Here is a 16295-nt window from a genome sequence, read left to right on the forward strand (position 1 = left end):
ATTTGCTAATTGTTTCCAGCAGTTTTTTAGATGATTATTGAGGATTCTCTAGGTATGATATCATGTAATCTGCAAAGAGTGAGAGTTTAGTTCCTTCCTTCCCAATTCAAATCCCTTCAGTTTCTTTTTTCTTCTTTTTGCTGAAGCTAACATTTCTAATACAAGATGGAATAGTAGTGGTGATAGCAGGTATCCTTGTTTAACCCCTGATCTTATTGGGAATGCCTTTAGCTTATCCTCATTGCATGTAATGCTTGTTGATTATTTCATATAGATATTGCTTATCTTTCTAAGAAACAATCCATTTATGCTCTCTAGTGTTTTTGGTAGGAATGGGATCTGTATTTTGTCAAAGGCATTTTCAACATCTATTGAGATAATTGTATTATTTGTTATTGTTAAGTTTGTTAGGTTTGTTATTGTCAATTATACTGACAATTTCCCTAATATTGAAGCAACCCTGCATTCTTGCAATAAATCTTGCTTGGTCGTAGTGTAGTATACTAATGATAACTTGCTGTAGTCACTTTGCAAAGATTTTATTTAAGATTTTTGCATCCATATTTATTAGGGAAATTGATCAGTAATTTTCTTTCTTTGTTTTGATGCTTCCTGCTTTAGGTATCAGCACCACATTGATGTCATAGAAGGAATTAGGCAGAATTCCATCTTCACCTATTTTTCCAGAGTTTATATAGAATTTGAACCAATTATTCCTTAAATCTTTGATAGAATTCCCTTGAGAATTCATCCGGCCTTGGAGAGTTTTTCCTTAGGAAATTCATTGATGGCTTGTTGAATTTCTTTTTTCTGAGATAAAGTTATTTAGGTATTTAATTTCCTCTTCATTTAACCTGGGAACTTTTATTTTTGTAAGTATTCATCTATTTGACTTAGATTATCAAATTCATTGGCATACTGTTGGGCAAGATAGTTTTGAATTATTACTTTAGTTTCCTCCTCATTGTTGGTGGGTTTACATTTTTCATTTAAGATACTTGTAATTTCAGTTTATTCTTTCTTTTTTTAAAATCAATTTAACCAAAGGTTTATTCATTTTATTGGTTTTCATAAAAACCAACTCTTGATTTTATTTATTAGATCAATGGTTTTCTTGCTTTTGATTTTATTAATTTCTCCTTTAATTTTTGGAATTTCTAATTTGGTATTTAATTGGAGATTTTTATTTTGTTCTTTTGCTAAAATTTTTAGTTGCATGATCAGTTCATTGATTTCATCTTTCTCTATTTTATTCATGTAGGCATTTAGCGATATAATATATCCCATAATAATTTTGGCTGTGTCCCATAAGTTTTGGTATTTGTCTCATTATTGTCATTGCCTAGGATGAAATCATTAATTCTACCTATAATTTGTTGTTTGATCCACTCAGTCTTAAAATGAAGTTATTTAGTTTACAAAGTTTTAGATTTAACTCTCAATAGTCAATTTTTTGAATGTGATTATTGTTGCATTATGATCTAAAAAAGGAAGAATTTACTATTTCTGCCTTTCTGCATTTGATTATAAGGTTTTTACACCCTAGTATATGATCAGTTTTTGTGTAGGTGCCATGTATTAAAGAAAAAAAGGTATATATTCCTTTCTATCTTCATTCAATTTTCTTCAAAATTTTAACATATCAGCGTTTCCATCCAAGATGGTGGAGAGAAGATAGGCACTATGTTAATCTCCTTACCTTCCCTCATAAATAAAATGAAATAAACCTCTTAACAGAAATCCAATTGACAAAGTCCAGAAAGAGAAGCTAGGAGAAGAACATCTACCTCAAGGTTTGTCTTCCAGGATTGTAGGTGAGCCTGGGTGTAGAGGGCAGACTCTGCCAGGAGCACAGGACAGGGTGAGAACCTGAGTGCAGAATTTGGCTAATCTACCTCGGTGGTGTGGGCCAACTGGGGAGCAGAGGCATTAGTGGTGGTACTGAATTTCTGGAGCTTGCTGATAGGGCTGAAGCGTGAGTTCCAGTGCAGGAGAGTTGCAGACATCAATCCCTGAGGAGCCCAGAGTCCATACCTTCATTTCAGCTGAGTCCTTTTCCCAGAACAACCACAATCACAGCCCACCTCTGCCCCAGGCTCAGGTATGAGCAGCAGAAGTCCCTCAGCTGAGAAAAGGGAGAGCAATTACTTTGCCCATTGTTCAAAGACAAAAGTATTCAGAATTAAGTATTCACCAGGCCAAGGGAGAGGGCCTCAAATTAAGGTCACAGACACTAGAGAGAAAGCAACCAAAGGCAGCCTACTGGCTGGCCCACTTGGAGTTACTAAATTTAGGAAGTAAAGCCTCTAGGGATCTCAATACCAAACCTCTGTGAACCAACCCCTCCCCAACACAAGGTCTTAAAATCAAGAAAGCTCAGCAGAAAGGAGGGTACATAGAAAAATTTCTAGAAGGAATAGACCCTAACTCAGAGAGACCTAGAACCTCTGAGAAGAATATGATCTTGTCTCAAGCACAGAAAGACTTCCTTGAAGAAATCAGGAAGTGGATAGAGCACCAGCCCTGGAGTCAGGAGTCCTTGAGTTCAAATCTGGCCTAAGACACTTAGTAATTACCTAGCTGTGTTGCCTTGGGCAAGCCACTTAACCACATTTGCCTTTCAAAAACCTAAAAAAAATCAGGAAGGAGTTTAACAATCAATTGGAAAATTTGGGAGAGAAAATTTACACCTTGCAACAAGAGACAAATCCTTGGAAAATACAATTGAACAACTACAAAATGAGAATAATTCTCTCAGATACTCAATTGGGCAAATGTAAAAAGAAAAATATTCTATCAAAACCTCAACTGGTAGAAGGGAAAACTCTTACAAAAACAGAATTGACCAATTGGAAAAGGAGTTGAAAAAGGTAAATGAAGAAAATTCTTCTCTTAAAAAAAAGAATGGAGTCTGTGGAAACTAGTGACTTCATGAGACAGCAAGAGACTGTTAAATGTAAAATACCTCATCAGCAAAAACACTGACCTCCCTCAAGAATAGATTGAGAAGGGACAATCTGAGAATTATTGGTCTTCCTGAAAACATTGAAGAGAGGAAAAAAAAGCCAGAACTTAATATTACAGGATTTAGTGACAGAAAATTGCGCTGATATCATGGAACCAGAGGTCAAGATAATTATTGAAAGAATACATAGATCTCCTCCTGAAAGAGATCCTAAAATTAAAACACTGAGGAACATTTTGGCCAAATTCCATAACTATCACATAAAAGAGAAACTTCATAAGACAACAAGATTCCATTAAGAGAAGCTAAAAGATCGAAAAATAGAAGAAAACGTAAAATGCCTTATTAGAAAACCACTGACTTCGAAATTAGATTGAGGAGAGATCCCCACAGAATTATTGGTCTTCCTGAAAACATTGAATAGAAAAAAAGCCTGGACTTAACATTACAGGATTTAGTGATGGAAAACTGCTCTGATACCATGGAACCAGAGGACAAAATAGTTATTGAAAGAATATATCGATCCCCTCCAGAAAGGGATCCTAAAATGAAAACACTGAGGAATGATGTGGCCAAATTCCAGAACTATCAGATAAAAGAGAAAATCCTGCAACTCCCAGAAAGAAATAATTTAAATACCAAGTAGCCATAGTAAGAATTACACAGGACCTGGCTGCATCAACATTAAGGGATCGAAGGGCCTGAAATGAGGTATTCTAAAGAGCAAGGGAACATGGAATGCAGCCAAAAATCCACTATCCAGCAAAACTGAGCTTTCTCTTACAGGGGGAAAAGATGGACATTTAACAAAATGAGTGACTTCCAACTTTTCTTGATGAAAAGACCAGAGCTAAATAGAAAATTTGGACATAAAACAGGAGGCATAAGAGATACAAAAAAGTTTTAAAAAAAAGGGTAAAAGAAAAAAAGCTGCTATTCAATAAGATGAAACTGGCTATATCCCCAACTGAGAGAAAGATTCTCATAACTCTTGAGAAGTGAAAATCTATTAGAGGGAATGAACTTAGACAGAAGTGATGGACACTTATTTCTTATCCATGAGATTGCTATCCATTAAGATAGAACTGGCTGTATCCCTCTCTGGGAGAAAAACTCTAATAAATCTTGAGAATTGCAATTCTATTGGAGAGAATATACTTAGCCAGAAGTGATGGAAACTCATGACTTTTCTGTGACTCAGAAAGAATGATTTAAAAAACAATACCTCCTTAAATAGGGGGACAGTAAGGAGACAGGAGGATGGAAGAGATTGAATGGGGTAAATCTCATTACATTAATAGGTACAAAAGACCTATTGCAATAAGGGGAAGAAAGGAGGAGGAGAAAAGCACCTGAATCTTCCTCTCATCAGACTTGGCTTAAAGTTAAACTTACACACATTCAGTTAAGAAACTTATCTTACCTTTTAAATATTAAAAGGGAAAAAGGGATGGGGGGATGGGAAGGGGAGGAAAAGAGCGACTAACAGAAGGAAAGGAAGGAAGGAGAAGAAGGGAAAGGGAAAAGAAAGAGGAGAGGGGGTCGATATAGGAGGACAAACATACTGAACGGAGTAGTATTCAGAAACAAAATACTGGGGAATATGGATAAAGTGAAAAAAGGGGGGGAAATACAAACAGAGGGGAGATAGCATGGAGAACAATTAGAGTTAGTAATTATAACTTTGAATGTGAATAGGATGAAATCTCCCTTAAAACGTAAGTGAATAGCAGAGTGGATCAAAAACCAGAATCCTACAATATGCTGCTTACAAGAAACTCATTTGAAGCAGAGAGACACATATACAATAAAGGTAAAAGGTTGGAGCAAAATATATTTTGCATCAACTGAAATGAAAAAAAGCAGGGGTAGCAATCCTTATTTCAGACAAAGCAGATTCAAAAATAGCATTAAAAGAAATGAGGAAGGAGACCATATCCTCCTAAAAGGTACCATATACAATAAAGTAATTTCAATATAAATATGTATGCACCCAATCGTATAGCATTCAAATGTTTAGAGAAGAAGTTGAAAGCTACAGAAAAACATAGACAGCAAAACTCTACTAGTGGGAGAATGCAATCTTCATGCTCAGATTTAGATAAATCTAATCATAAAATAAACAACAAGGAAGTTAAGGAGGTAAATGAATTGTTATAAAACCTAGATATGATAAACTTATGGAGGAAACTGAATGGGGATAGAAAGGAATATACTTTTTTTTCTGCAGTACATGGCAATAATGAAAAAACTGACCATGTACTAGGGAATAAAAACCTTTTGATCAAATGCAAAAAGGCAGAAATAGTGAATACATCTTTCTCAGATCAAAATGCAATAAAAATCATATGCAATATTGGGACAGGGGAAATATAGACCCAGAACTAATTGGAAACTAAATAACCTCATTTTAAAGAATGAGTGGATCAAGCAACAATTATAGAAAGAATAAATTATTTCATCCTAGACAATGGCAATAATGACACAACATACCAAAACCAATGGGATTCATTCAAGGTGGTAATCACTGGGATATAGTATATCTTTAAATGCTTACATGAATAAATTAGAGACAGAGGAAATCAATGAACTAAATATGCAACTAAAAAAATTAGAGAAAGAACAAAAACCCTCAAATAAATACCAAATTAGTAATTCTAAAAATCAAAGGACAAATTAATAAAATCAAAAGCAAGAACACTATTGAACTAATAAATAAAATGAAGACTTGGTTTTATGAAAAAAACCCAATAAAATTGATAAATCTCTGGTCAATTTTATTAAAAAAAAGAAAGAAGAAACCCAAATTGCTGGTGTCATAAATGGAAAAAATGAACTCACTACCAATGAGGAGGAAATTAAAGTAATAATTTATAATTATTTTTCCAATAAATTTTCCAATCTAAGAGAAGTGGATGAATATTTACAAAAATATAACTTGTCCAGGTTAAATGAAGAGGAAATTAAATACCTAAACAACCCTATCTCAGAAAAAGAAATTCAACAAGTCATTATTGAACTTGCAAAGTGAATTCTATTAAACATTTAAGGAACAATTGGTTTCAATTCTATATAAACTCTTTCAAAAATAGATGACAATGGAATTCTGCCTGACTCTTTCTATGAATCCAATGTGGTGCTGATACCCAAACCAGGAAGAGTTAAAACAGAAAAAGAAAATTATAGGCCTATCTGAAATCAAATCTTAGCAAAATGATTACAACAAGTTATCAGTATGATAATACACTATGACCAAATAGAAACCATTAGCATAATTAATTATATCAATAACAAAGTTATCAGAAATCATATGATTATATCAATCGATGCTGGAAAATCTTTTGACAAAATACAGCACACATTCCTACTAAGAACACTAGAGAGTGTAAGAATAAATGGATTGCTCCTTAGAATAATAAATAGCATCTATCTTAAACCATCAACAAGCATTATATGCAATGGGAATAGACTAGAGGCAATCCCAATAAGATGAGGGGTGAAACAAGGATGCCCATTAGCACCACTACTATTCAATGCTGTATTAGAAATGTTAGCTTCAGCAATAAGGGAAGAAAAAGAAATTGAAGGGATTAGAATTGTGAAGGAAGAGACAAAACTCTCACTCTTTGCAGATGGCATGATGGTATACCTGGAGAATCCCAAAAAATCATCTGAAAAACTACTAGAAATAATTGGTAACTTCAGTAATGTAGCAGGATATAAAATAAACCCTCATAAATCCTCAACATTTCTATATATAACTCGCAAGATGTAGCAGAAAGAACTAGAAAGAGAAATCTCATTCAAAGTTACCTCAGACAAAGTAAAATACCTGGAGTTTATCTACCAAGGCATACTCAGAAACTTTATGAAAACAATTACAAAACAGTTCTCACACAAATAAAATTAGTTTTAAGTAACTGGGAAAACATCAATTGCTCATGGATAAGTCAAGCTAATATAATGAAAATGACAATACTACCAAAACTAAACTACCTGTTTAGTGCCCTACCAAATGAAATTCCAAAAAAATTATTTTATTGTGTTAGAAAAAATTGTAGGTAAACTCATATGGAGAAATAAAATGTCAAGAATTTCCAGGGTTGCAATGGAAACAAAAGTGCAAAAGAAGGTGGCTTAACCTTACCAGATCTAAATTTATATTATAAAACATCAGTCATCAAAACTTTCTTGTATTCGCTAAGAAATAGAGTGGTGGATCAGTGGAATAGACTAGGTGCCATAGCAGCAAGTGATTACAGTAATCTGTTGTTGATAAACCCAAAGAGTACAGCTATTGGAATAAAAATTCTCTCTTCAATTAAAACTGTTGGGAAAATTGGAAGTTAGTACGGAAGAAACTTAGGATAGACCAACACCTCACACCCTATAGCAAGATAAGATCAAAATGGATACAGGATTTAGACATAAAAAGCAACATTATAAGCAAACTAGAAGATCAAGAAGTAGTTTACCTGTCACATCTATGGAAAGGGAATCAGTTTGTGACCAAGGAAGAGATGGAGAACTTCATTAAAAACAAACTAGATAACTTTGATTACATTAAATTAAAAAAATTTTGCATAGACAAAATCTCTGTAAGCAAGATCAAAAGAAATGTAGTAAATTGGGAAACAATCTTTATAACTAGTATTTCTGACAAAGGACTCCTTACTAAAATATACAGAGAACTGAGTCAAATTTTCACAAAAACAAGTTATTCCCCAAATGACAAATGGTCAATGGATATGCAAAGGCAATTTACAGATGACAAAATCAAAGCAATCCATAACCATAAGAAAAATTGCTCCAAATCAATATTTATTAGAGAAATGCAAATTAAAGCATCTCTGAGGTACCACCTCACACCCCTCAGACTGTCCAATATGACCAGGAATGGCAGTGATCAATGTCGGAAGGGATGTGGGAAATCTGGTACACTAATACATTTTTGGTTGAGCTATGAACACATTTAACCTTTCTGGAGAGCAGTTTGGAATTGCCCCAAAAGGCCAACAAAAATGTGCATACCCTTTGATCCAGCAATACCACTACTGGGTCTATACCCTGAAGATATTATGCAAAAGAGTAAAAACATCAATTGTACAAAAATATTCATAGCAGCCTTGTTTGTGGTACCAAAGAATTGGAAATTAAGAAAATGTCTTTCATTTAGGGAATGGCTTAGCAAATTGTGGTATATGTATGTCATGGAACACTATTGTTCTATTAGAAGTCACGAGGTATGGTAATTCAGGGAAGACTGGAATGATTTGCATGAACTGATGCTGAGCAAGATGAGCAGAACCAGAAAAACATTGTACACCCTAACAACAACATGGGGATGATGATCAAACTTGATGGACTTAGTTATTCCATCAGTGCAACAATCAGGGACAATTTGGGACTATCTGTGATGGAGAATACCATCTGTATTCAGAGAAAGAATTGTGGAGTTTAAACAAAGACCAAAGTTTATTATCTTTAACTTAGAAAAAAAACAACTTATCTTTTTTATGCAATTTTTCTATCTCTTAAGCTTTATTTTTCTTCCTTGAGGATATGCTTTCTCTCTCATCACATTCAACTTGGATCAGTATGTACCATAGAATCCATGTGGAGACTATCAGACTGCCTTTTGTGGGGTTAGGGAGAGGGAAGCAAGATGGGGGAAACATTATAAAACTCAGAATGAAATCTTTCTTGAATGAAAAAAAATTTAAATAGTCTATCATATCTAGGCTTTCCAATATTTTATTCACCTCCTTAACTTCCTTCTTGTTTATTTTATGGTTAGATTTATCTAGTTATGGGAGAGGAAGGTTGAGGTCTATGTCTTCCTGTAACTCATTCAATTTCTCCTCTAATAATCTGAATGGTATACCGCTTGGTGCATACATATTTATTTTTGAAATTGCTTCATTGTCTTTGGTGTCTTTTAGGAAGATATAGTTTTCTTCTTTACTTCTTTTAATGAGGATCTAATTTTGAAGTTGCTTTGTATGAAATAAGGATTGCTAACCCTGTCTTTTTCAGTTCAGTTGAAGCATAATATATACTACTACAACCTTTTACCCTCACTCTGTATGTATCAGCTTTAGATGAGTTTCTCATAAACAGCATATTGTAGGATTCTGTTTTTACTACACTATGCTATCTGTTGATGTTTTATGGGTAAGTTTATCCCATTCACATTCAAAGTTAAAATGACTAACTTTATTGCCCTCCATGCTATCTTCACTATATTAGTATTCTTTCCCCCTTTTTTCACCTCATCCTATTTCCCAATATTTTGTTTCAGAATACCACCACCTTCAGTGTGTTTGTCCTCCTGTATCAAACCCCTTCCCCTTTCTTTCTCCTTTCCTTTTGTCCTTTCTTCCTTCCCCTGCTTCTATTAGTTCCCCTTTTCCTCCCCCCCCCTTTTCACTTTTAACACTTGAAAGGTAAGATAACTTTCTTAATTTAACTGAGTGTATGTATGTTAACTTTAAGTCAAATCTGATTAGAGTAAGATTCAGGCAATTCTCACCTCCTCCCTTCTTGCCCTCTATTACAATAGATCCTTTGTATCTCTTAATGAAATGAGATTTACCCCATTCAATCTCTTCCATCCTCCCATCTCCTTACTATCCCCCTTTTTAAGGAGGTATTGTTTTTAACTCATTCTATCTGAGCTACAGAAAAGTAATGAGTGTCCATCACTTTTGGCTAAGTATATTCTCTCTAACAGAGTTACAGTTCTTGAGAGTTATTAGAGTTTTTCTCCCAGGTAGGGATATAGCCAGTTTCATCTTATTAGATAGCAATCTCATGGATAATTCATGACTATCATCACTTCTGGCTATGTATATTCTCTGTAATAGATGTACAATCTCAAGAGTTATGAGAATCTTTCTCCCAGATGGGGATATAGTCAGTTTCATGTTATTGGATAACATTTTTTTTTCTTTTTCCCCTTTTTGCCTTTTCATATATCTCCTGTTTGATGACCACATTTTCTGTTTAGCTCTGGTCTTTTCACCAGGAAAAATTGAAAATCTCCTATTTTATTTAATGTCCAGCTTTTCTCCTAGAAGAGAAGGCTCAGTTTTGCTGGATAGTGAATTCTTGACAGCATTTTAAACTCTCTTGCACTGGAATCTCATATTCCAGGCTCTTTGATCCATTAATTTTGATGCAGCCAGGTCCTGTGTAATACTGACTGGGGCTCCTTTGTATTTGAATTGATTCTTTCTGGCTGCTTGCAGGATTTTCTCCTTGATCTGATAGTTCTGGAGTTTGTCCACTATATTCCTTGTTATTTTCTTTGGGGGATCACTTTCAGGAGGGGATTGATGTATTCTTTCAATGATTACTTTACCCTCTGGTTCCAGAATATCAGAGCAATTGTCCTTCACTATATCCCAGAGTATCAAGTTTTTCAAGAAGCCCTATGGTTTTTAATCTGTCTCTCTTGGATCTCTTTTCTAGATCTATTGTTTTGTCAATTAGATTTTTTTTACATTTTCTTCTATTTTTTTCTTTTTTTATTTAACAGATTCTTGGTATCGCAGGAAGTCATTTGTTTACACAGATTTCAATTTATTTTCTAGGGAAGAGTTTTCTTCACTTATCTTTTGCATCTTCTTTTTCAATTGATCAATTCTATTTTTGAAGGAGTTGTTTTTTTCCATAATGCCAATTGTTTTCTTTTATTGTTTTTTATTCAAGATATTATTTGAGTTTTACAATTTTCCACTCAATCTTAATTCCCTCCCCCCTCCCCCCATGGAAAGCAATCTGTCAGTCTTTACTTTGTTTCCATGTTGTACATTGATCCAAATTGAATGTGATGAGAGAGAAATCATATCCTTAAGGAAGAGACAAGAAGTCTAAGAGGTAACAAGATCAGACAATAAGATATCTGTTTTTTTCCTAAATTAAAGGGAACAGTCCTTGAACTTTGTTCAAACTCCATGGCTCTTTATCTAGATACAGATGGCACTCTGCAGACAGCCTGAAATTGTTCCTGATAGTTGCACTGATGGAATGATCGAGTCCCTCAAGGTTGAACATCACCCCCATGTTGCTGTTAGGGTATACAGTGTTGTTCTGGTTCTGCTCATCTCACTCATCATCAGTTCATGCAAATCTCTCCAGGCTTCCCTGAAATTCCATCACTCCATGACATACATATACCACAGTTTGCTAAGCCATTCCCCAATTGAAGGACATTTACTTGATTTCCAATTCTTTGCCACCACAAACAGGGCTGCTATAAATATTTTTGTACAACTGATGTTTTTACACTTTTTCATCATCTCTTCAGGGTATAGGCCCAGTAGTGGTATTTCTGGGTCAAAGGGTATGCACATTTTTGTTGTCCTTTGGGCGTAGTGCCAAATAGATCTCTAGAAAGGTTGGATGAGTTCACAGCTCCAACAGTGCAATATAATAGTGTCCCAGATTTCCCACAACTCTTCCAACAATGACCATTATCCTTTCTGGTCATATTGGCCAATCTGAGAGGTATGATGTGGTACCTCAGAGAAGCTTTAATTTGCATTTCTCTAATAATTAATGATTTAGAGCAATTTTCATATGGTTATGGACTACTTTGATCTCTTCATCTGTAAATTGCCTTTGTATATCCTTTGACCATATGTCAATTGAGGAATGGCTTTTTGTTTTAAAATTATGACTCAGTTCTCTGTATATTTTAGAAATGTGTCCTTTGTCAGAATCATGAGTTCTAAAGATTGTATCCCAATTTACTACATTTCTTTTTATCTTGGTTTCAGTGGTTTTATCTGTGCAAAAGCTTTTTAATTTAATGCAATCAAAATCATCTAGTTGGTTTTTGGTGATGTTCTCGAAGTCTTCCTTAGTCATAAACTGATTCCCTTTCCATAGATCTGACAGGTAAACTAGTCCTTGATCTTCTAATTTGCTTATGGTATTGTTTTTTATGTCTAATTCCTGTAACCCATTTGGTTCTTATCTTGGTAAAGGGTGTTAGGTGTTGGTCTAACCTAAGTTCTTCCATACTAACTTCCAATTATCCCAGCAGTTTTTATCAAAGAGGGAAGTTCTTATCCCAATAGCTGGACTCTTTGGGATTATCAAACAGCAGATTACTATAATCTTCTCCTGCTTTTGTACCTAGTGTATTCCACTGGTCCACCACTCTATTTCTTAGCCAATACGAGACAGTTTTGATGACTGATGTTTTATAATATAATTTTAGATTAGCTGGCTAAGCCACCTTCTTTTACACTTTTTTCATTAAGCTCCTAGAAATTCTTGACTTTTTATTTCCTCCATATGAATTTACTTACAATTTTCTAACTCAATGAAGTAATTTTTTGGAATTTTGATTGGTAGGGCACTAAACAGGTAGTTTAGTTTTGATAGAATTGACATTTTTATTATATTAGCTCTACTTATCCATGAGCAGTTGATATTTGTGTGGGAAGTGTTTTATAATTGTTTACAAAATGTTTCTGAGTCTGTCTTGGCAAATAGACTCCCAGGTATTTTATACTGTCTGAGGTTACTTTGAATGAGATTTCTCTTTCTAGCTCTTCCTGCTGTATCTTGCTAGACATATACAGAAAAGTTGAGGATTTATGATGGTTTATTTTATAACCTGCAACTTTGTTAAAATTGCTAATTGTTTCTAGGAGTTTTTTGGATGATTTCTTCAGATTCTTTAGGTTGACCATCATGTCATCTGCAAAGAGTGAAAGTTTTGTCTCTTCCTTTCCATTTCTAATTCCTTCAGTTTCTTTTTCTTCTCTAATTGCTGAAGCTAACATTTCTAATGCAACATTGAATAGTAGTGGTGATAATGGGCACCCTTGTTTCACCCCTGATCTTATTGGGAATACCTCTAGCCTCTCCCCATCGAATATAATGCTTGTTGATGGTTTCAGATAGATACTGCTAATTATTCTAAGGAACAGTCCATTTATTCTTACACTCTCTAGTGTTTTTAGTAGAAATGGATGCTGTATTTTGTCAAAAGCTTTTTCAGCATCTATTGATATGATCATATGATTTCTGATAGGTTTGTTGTTGATATAATTGAGTATACTAACATTTTTCCTAATATTGAACCAGCCCTGCATTCCTGGGATAAATCTTACTTGATCATAATGTATTATCCTAGTGATAACTTGTAATCATTTTACTAAGATTTTATTTAAGATTTTTGTATCTATATTCATCAGGGAGATAGGTCTACACTTTCCTTTCTCTGTTTTAACTCTTAGGGGCAGCTAGGTGGTGTAGTAGATAAAGCACTGGCCTTAGAGTCAGGAGTACCTGGGTTCAAATCCGGTCTCAGACACTTAATAATTACCTAGCTGTGTGGCCTTGGGGAAGCCACTTAACCCCATTTGCCTAAGAAAGAGGGGGATTGTTTTAACTCTTCCTGGTTTAGGTAACATCAGCATATTCATTTCATAGTAAGAATGAGGCAGAGTTCCATCTTTCCCTATTTTTCCAAAGAGTTCATATAGAATTGGAACCAATTGTTCCTTAAATGCTTGGTAGAATTCACTTGTGAATCCATCAGGCCCTGGAGTTTTTTTTCTTGGGGAGTTCAATGGTGGCTTGTTGAATTTCTTTTTCTGAGATAGGGTTGTTTAGGTATTTAATTTCCTCTTCATTTAACCTGGGCAATTTATATATTTTTTGTCTTTTTAGGTTTTTGCAAGATCAATGGGGTTAAGTGGCTTCCCCAAGTCCACACAGTTAGGTAATTATTAAGTGTCTGAGACCGGATTTGAGCCCAGGTACTCCTGACTCCAGGGCCGGCCCCTGTGCCACTTAGCCACCCCATGCAACTTATATTTTTGTAAATATTCATCCATTTCACTTAGATTATCAAATTTATGCCAATTGTCTTTTTGAGAGAATTTTCTTTGTTCACTTGTCCAATTGTTTTTCCAAAGGATTTGTTTACTTGTTGAAAGATGCTAATTTTCTCTTGAATAATATTAAATTTTATCTAGTATTTCTTTTCCCAATTTTTATTTCATTTTTAAATAACTTTCTGATCTCTTCTAAGATATCTTTCTGGTCTGGAGACCAATTCATATTCTCCTCTGAAGCTCTAGTCTTTTGAGTCATAATCCTTGTCTTCAAGGTAACATTCTGTAGATTCCCTTTGGGCCCTTTCCCTGGGGTCTTATGTTCAAGAAGTGGCTGATTCACAGACTTTTGTTGTTGAGATCCCTAGAGGCCTTGCCTGCTTCAGGGGCTTATTCAGTGGCTTGACCTATAAGGGATGCCAGATGCTTTCTCTAGATTCTCTGGATTCTCTGGGTCTGGGCTGTTTTAGAACAATGTGTGCTGAATCCTTGGGCCAGAGAATCAATCTATTAATCTGTAATCAGCTGGGGAAGGTATGCAATCCACACCTAAGCCTTGGAGCAAGGAGCAAAGAGGGGTGGGCTATTTGTCTGGAGAAAGTCACTATATTTTACCACAGGAATGGTGGGGAGAGGAATCAGATAAAAACACTGGGGCTCCTGGGTCTTCCAGACCAGCCAAGCTGACTGGATAAATGTCTGGTCTTCCGAGGACTCCCACCTGCCACACACACACACACACACACACACACACACAGACAAAACAAATGCTTATGCCACTGTTCTCAGGTTAATCCCATGGCCTCACACCACCACTCCTGCATTGATTGTCTACTCTGTGGCCCCTTCACCCCACTCCAGCTCAGTCACATTCCCCTGTGACAGACCTTGTTGGTAGATTTTCTTCTCCTAGGTACTTATCTGGGTTCTGTTCAGAAATGGTTCATGTTAGTTCTGAGGGAAAGCCAGGAGAGCTTAAAAAGTGCCAGTCTTCTCTCCACCATCTGGAAGTTGATATAACAGATTTTAAGATAGAGACGCAAGACAGAAAATGTTTATTTTCCCCGTTTTCCCATCATTTTTTATTTAGCAATCCATTCTTGTTTTTAAGAATTAGGTACAAAATAATAATTCCCTTGTACGTATTTTTGCAATAATTAAATCATCAAAAAATGCATTCTGGGAAGATGGCAAGCCAGATATTTCCAGACTCTCTAGATTTTCACCACAGACAGATCATCATGAAATGAACATAGAACAGCAAAAATAAACAGGTAAAGCAGCTCTTTTCCTAAGCCTCATCTGGGTTATACATCTGAAGGGATTTAGAAGTCTTCTCAATATGTGGAGAGATGAGTAAACTAGTAGAGAGTGTGCAGGACCATTTAGAAGGGTTTATGGACTAAGATTAGGAGGGTGGGGTGAATAGATAAGGGAGAACTTTCAAAGGTTTGGCTAAAATAATGAATAAGTAGACTGGGGGAGAAGATAAGGTGATGGAGATTATGTAAAAAGAAAAGCTGGAAAGTAAATAATAAAATTAAAATGGAGGAAAAGAGAATGTTTTAAAGGAATATTAAGTTGTGCATAGTAAATTTTCAGTTTTTGTGGACAATCATCTTTTTTGTTATACTATGTTATAGAAATATTTGCTTTATTCCATAAATTAAAAATGTTAAAAATAAGATGGAGGGAAATTCACAAATAATAATTGTAACTTTGAATGTGAATTTTAAAAATAATTATAAAATTCATTTGGAAATACAAAGTTAATTATATCAAAGACAATAATAAAAATAAAGGAAGAAAGTAGTACCACATTGCAAACTGTATTATATTACAATAATAATTAAAACTATCTGGTATTAAGTAAAAAATAGAAAGATCAATGGAATGTAATATACATACAATTTATACTTGCAAATAAACAAAATATATTTGACAAGAATAGAGCCTTAAGAGTTTGAGAAAAGAATTCATTATTTCATAAAAATTATTGGAAAAAATCTATATTGGTAATAGAACAATATCTTCTACTATTTGTCAAAATAATATCAAAATGAGTATATGACCTAGATTAAAGAGAGATTTTACAAGAAAATTAGAAGAACACAGAACATATTATTTATCAGACTTGGGAATAGGTTAACAATTTTTAATAAACAAGAGATAGCAAAATAGGGTGTAAAAATGGACAATTTCAATTGCATTAAATTTAAAAGTGTTTATATAAATAAAGCCAATGTAGCCAAGATCAGAAGGAAAGCAGAAAATTGGGGAAAATTCCTATTGACAATTTATCAGATAAAGTTTTCATCATCTAAAATATATAAATAACTTTGTCAAAACTATAAGAAAATGAATCATTCCTTAATTGCTAAATGGTCACAGGATATGAATAAATCAAAATAATTTATAATCATATGAAAAAATGCTCTAAATAATTGTTGATTAGAGATATGAAAATTAAA

The sequence above is a fragment of the Macrotis lagotis genome, chromosome 1, assembly GCF_037893015.1.
Source record: "Macrotis lagotis isolate mMagLag1 chromosome 1, bilby.v1.9.chrom.fasta, whole genome shotgun sequence".
In the NCBI taxonomy this organism is placed as follows: domain Eukaryota; kingdom Metazoa; phylum Chordata; class Mammalia; order Peramelemorphia; family Peramelidae; genus Macrotis; species Macrotis lagotis.